This window comes from Quercus suber, unplaced genomic scaffold (assembly GCF_002906115.3).
Source record: "Quercus suber isolate HL8 unplaced genomic scaffold, Cork oak 2.0 scaffold_699, whole genome shotgun sequence".
Lineage (NCBI taxonomy): Eukaryota > Viridiplantae > Streptophyta > Magnoliopsida > Fagales > Fagaceae > Quercus > Quercus suber.
This window is the reverse complement of record NW_027070140.1, coordinates 214,170-219,696: the sequence shown is the minus strand read 5'-3', so window position 1 is coordinate 219,696 and position 5,527 is coordinate 214,170. Positions and strand designations below refer to the sequence as shown.

Genomic DNA, 5,527 nt, shown 5'->3' with positions numbered 1-5,527 from the left:
AGTATATTTATTTAATCATGTAATAAATATTCTAACATAGTTTGTTTGGTTCTCTTGACAAAATAAATTTATGTAGGTTCTTATTCATTGTGCAGAAAAGTATTTCTTATAATATTATAATTACAACAATCTAAAAAAAAAAAAAAAAAGATAGTTTTACTTATTATATCATCAGTTGTCATACATTTTGAGGATTATGACTTAATAGAAACCGTACCCAATAAACGTGGGCCTAACCAGTTTGACGACATTTGAAATATGCCACCAGAGAAAAAATTGTTCTTGCAATTAAATAAAGCGGGCAAGCCGGTTGGGAAAAATGCTGGGTCTTGAGCAAGATGGCTGGGAACAGTAGCAAGAAGGCATGACATGTGCCCAATCAATTATGTTCATTGGCCTTCACTGCCACAACAATTCAAGAATCGATGCTGGGAAGCCATTCAGGTTTTAGGCAAAAAGCAACGGTAAAAGAGGTTTCTTTATTACTTGTTTAAAGTTTTATGCAAGTTTGTTATTAGGTTGAAAATGTGACATTTGTTAATTCAACTTTACACATGGTAGGCGCGATGGATAATTCCTGCAAACCGCATCAAACCTACCAAGCAGAGGAAATGGGCACTGTCATGGATTGGGAAGTTGTAGAGGGGCCACAAAGCATCCTTGAAGGCAAAGTACTACAAGCTAGGCATTCCTAAGGAAGCTTTACTTGAGCTATCACCGCGGAGGTTGATGACAATCAATTTCATGTCTTAGTGGAGTACTGGTTTTCTCAGAATGGCATGGTAGTAATAGTTACAATAGTATAGATGTTTTGCTTTTATAGGTTCCATGCTCAAGAGTATTATATATTAGCTTGTTATTGTAATTGGTAGTGACTTTGTTGAAATGTTGGCAGGACCTGTCTAAAGATAACAAAGACCAGCGTGGGAAGCAGACGGAGCTGTATACGCTGGGTTCCAAAAGCTATGCCCATATGGCAGATAGCATTGTAAGAACAACATTATATATATTAATAACATGCAAAAATTAACAAAGCTTATATTATTTTGCTTTCTAAAGTATAAATAAATGTGATTCAACACCATCGAATCGACACTCTCGCTTTAATATGCCGAATGTACTGACCATGTTGTAGGCAAACAAGAAAGGTAGGCAAATAGAGAGAGGTGAGATGTATGAAGTGGCGTATTCTCACCGTGATGGTACTGTTGTGAATGAAACTGCAGAAGCAAACATTGTAAGTTTGTAACAAATTATATTGTATTCGAATGTAATATATTTTGAGTTGGAAAGAAGTTCTTTGATGGTGGAGAACTATTTGAGATTGAAGCTACTGGTTCATATGGTTCATTACAAGTGCTATAAAATACGAGTTGTGGATGCTATTAAAGAAAATATGAATTGTAGATATGTAACTTCAGTGGATGCTATTAAAGAAAACAACTTTTTTTTTTTTTTTTAAAGAATAAGAGCAAATCACTTAGTCAACCCAAGGTAGAGAATCCTGGAGGTTTTGTCCTTGTTGCTTGGTGCTGACTCCAAGCAATCCTAGATGCCAACTAGTAGTTTATCTATCAATTATTTTTCTGTTCTCCAAATTTTAATTCAGTGGATGCTATTAAAGAAATTCTTGTAAAGAATAAGAGCAGATAATTCAGCCAACCCTAGGTAGACTAGAGGTTTTGTCCTTTGTTGCTTGGTGCAAACTCCAAGCAATCCTAGATGCTAACTCCTAGGTTATCTATCAATTATTTTTCTGCTATTCAAAATTTTATTCTTGCATCAGTTTGGTTTTGTCCTGTATCAAAAACTCAAATAAAACAAGCAAAGACAAGTTCTTGCAGTTAAAACAAAACGAAAAATGAGAGTCCTCATCCGGTTTTCAACACAAAATCGCTCTTTGCCCCAATTCTAAACCACATCTGTTGGGGAGGTCCGAACGGTACTGGTTTGTCCTTCAATCCATATATTGCTTCTTGCTTAGAGGACTCCAATATTAAGATAGACTTCACAAAGACATATCTGCAGTTCAATTTTCCAAATTGCTTTTGCAATTTCAATGGCCACTAATTTTATGCAGTTATTAGCTTGCAACATCATCCTCCATCAACACTACATTTTTATTTAGACATTTTGCATTCCAGTGATCTGAAGTTAGCATAAAAGCTCATCTCCGAACATTTTGTGTTCGTGGATGTAAACTTTGTTGGATTGTTGGTGTGGGGTTGACAATAAAGCCCAATTCTAGAAGTTTCTCACTTACTTTGGTTTAAGCTATCAAAGAAGCAGCCATGGAAGTTTTTGAAGCTTCCTCTGTTCCTTCACTTTCCACATTCCGATCACACTTAATAAAACCAAATGCAAAATGCCCCATGTTCTTATATTTTTATTACCCAATTCAACTTTCTTATTTAGCAAGAAAAAAAAAATCAAGGTTTTAACACCATAAACCCATCAAGGTGATAAATTTTATTTCAAACAAAAATTCAACCCATGACTTCGCCAGGAGGAAGCCAAATGCAAATTTTTTTTAGGAAAAAAAAAAAAAAAATTTTAAGTTGATGGGTATTGATGTGGTACTGTGATAGGACCATGGAAGCCTTGGGTCTTGAGGGTGATAGTTGTGTCGACTCTCGAGTGGGCAAGTTGCAGTGTAACCCATGATATATATATACAGTGAAAGATAAATCATGTATGAGAAAGATAAGTTACATGTATGACGCGGATTTGTTCTCACCCTCATATTGTGTATTTGCCACTTGTCGTTTATTTTAATTAGTATTAAAATAGGAGAGAATGAATGAGAGACTTTTAAATAGGGGGAGCCAGACCCAATTTGAATAACCCCATGCACTTTCACTTCTTATAAGCATTCTCCATCCTCACTACCAAAACAAAACAAAAAAAACTGATTTCTGAAAATGGTTAAGGCTCATATTAACCCCATATTTAGATTTAAGAAGAGCTTTTTAATAAAATGTATGGTTGCTGGAATTATTGAAAAAGATCTAACACTGTTGCCCAAAGGCCTAAACTTAGGCCCAATGAAGACATGGGCTACAAATTCATGTCTCAAGACTAGACCAGGCTTCCCTTAAAAGTTTGACTATAAGTTTATTTTGAATAAATTGTAATAATTTTATGTTTGCCAAAATTTAAAAAGAAAAAGAAGATGGAAAATCCTTTATTTTTTAGTAATCCACTAAGTCCAATGGGTTTAATCTATTAAGAAAGAAGTCAACATTATCCAAAGTTTATATTTCGTTGAATTGGATTTCAAGGATATAGGAATAATCAAGAAATTAAACGAAGGACTTGATGATTTATTTTTATTTTTTTAAACCATGGGACTTAAAATTCTTTTTCTACTCACTTAAGCCTATATGTGTTGTATGTTTATTTAATCTTATTTTTTTATTTGTATTCTCTCTATTTCTCTTATTATTGGACAAAGTTTAACTACAAATTTAATTGTAGCCTTAGGTTACAACTTTCACTAAAAAAAAATTAACATGAATACAACATCTCATGCATCCCCAGTCTTGGCACACTTGACGGATGCCGGCAATGAGTTGAGTTCATGCTCTTTAATGCTACTCTATTTTAATGTCACAAGATTTATAATGTAACTTTTTGTATTCATACGGTTATTAATAAAAGCAGGATTCCTGCTCAAGATTGCTTGAAACGTGTAGAGACTAAAGACATTATATGTTATGAACCATCCACACATGAAGAAAAAGTGATTGTGAAACCTGAGCTACCATTTGAAATCATGTCTAGAAATGGAGGACCACACCATTTTTAGAGCTTGTGGTCCCCATCGTATTGAGATTAGTTCTTGCCGCATATCAAATATGCGTAACTATTTTCAAGTGTACTGCTCTGGCATTAATCTGAGTGCTTTAATTGAAACTTTTCTGGTGAATGGTGCAGTTACTATTCTACCTATGGACATGTTGAGAACTGGCTAAACAGATAAAGGAGCTGAATCCATGGAAGGAGTAGAAGCAAAACTGTGGCAGGTGTGTGTGAATGCGTTTGAAGTCATTACCTTTTTTGAGATGTGTAATTCAATAGTATTTCTTAGCTTGAATATTGGTATTACAGGTCATAAAATTGTTGCAGTTTATATATAAAATTCTTGACTTGTCTAGTGCCTAGAAATTTAAACGTTTTGTAGATGGAATAGCTATTGAGTGGTAATTAATTTGGCATAGGGATCTGCTCGTGTACGTTTGCTTCTATATATACATTCAACGTTTGTGCACTGTAGCTTGCCTACTAGGAAACCATTATGTAGGGGGGGTAACAAATTAGAATATGAACTTGGTATTGTGTTCTGAAAAAATTAGAATATGGTAACTTTGGTTTTGTGTTATGTCAGGCTCCTTTCCATGTACCCGAGACATTTTCTGATGAAGTTCTTGAGAAGCTCAGCGCACCACCATTGAGTAACATTTTTGGTATTGTGTTATGTCAAGGAAACAACATTTTTCATAATTTTTGATTTAATTCATTGTAATTGGAGTAACATTACTTTTAAGTTTCATTTGGATCCATCAATGATATCACTTCTATCATCCACCAATTATAACGGATTATGTCAGTAGTTGTGAAAAATTTGTAGATCAACAGACTTATTGCATGCTATTTTTTTTTTTGGTCATACTTGAAGTTAACAGAGTGTTGAAGTTTACTCTTTCTTTCCTCTTTTTTTTTTTTTTTTTTTTTTTTTTTTTTTTTTTTTTTTTTTTTTTGTGGGTTGGAAAACAATGCAACTTGACAGCCATTATATGAAAAATCACAAGGTTTCTAGGAAGAAACAGAAAATACTAGAGAGAGAATTCAAGTTGAAGAAAAGATTGATTTGTCATTAATAATGAATCTATACAAACTCTGTGACTAAATACCAAAACAGAGAGCTCCAGAAGGCAAAGAAAATATCTCCTAAATACACGGAGGTAGTTATGGCATGTGAGACAGTTAGTTACTCCACGTGTGAGCTTAATTGATCTAAAGGCATGATAAACTACATGTAGCTTAATACACTAATCATACAATTACATTTATACTGATGTCGTTTTGCTCATTTCTTCGGTTTAGTCTTCTTCAGTTTAATCTTCTTCTGTTGTATTCCTTTTCTTTCTTCCTGATGTGAACTACAATCTTGATACTCCCCCTTAAGATGAAAACCTGGATTGTGAATATTCACAATGTTCATCTTGGAAAGTAATACTCTCAACTGTTGACCACTAAGAGCCTTTGTGAGTAGATCAGCCAGTTGAGAATGAGTGGGAGTGAAGAACAATATGAGCACCTTATCTTGGACTTTATCTCGGACCAAATGACAGTCTATTTCAATATGTTTGGTTCTCTCGTGAAACACAGGGTTCTCACCAATGTATATGGCTGCCTGATTATCACAGAAAAGCATAGCAGGTCTGAGGTGAAGAACTTCCAAATCCTTTAACAAAGCTAGAAGCCAAGTTATTTCGCATGAAGTCACTGCCATGGCTCTATATTC

The 5,527-nt window shown here is 34.3% G+C and overlaps 1 long non-coding RNA gene across 2 annotated transcripts; it reads left to right on the top strand.

Annotated features, from left to right (window-relative positions):
- The first annotated feature begins 226 nt into the window (after window positions 1-226).
- On the top strand, window positions 227-1,329 carry LOC136064509 (uncharacterized). Of its 2 annotated transcripts, XR_010626131.1 has the most exons (4): window positions 227-464; window positions 562-782; window positions 896-988; window positions 1,136-1,329. It is a non-coding gene; the product is annotated as an uncharacterized LOC136064509 (long non-coding RNA). The 2 variants fall into 2 exon arrangements; XR_010626130.1 differs by having other exon boundaries at window positions 229-464; window positions 896-1,329.
- Window positions 1,330-5,527: the final 4,198 nt, after the last annotated feature.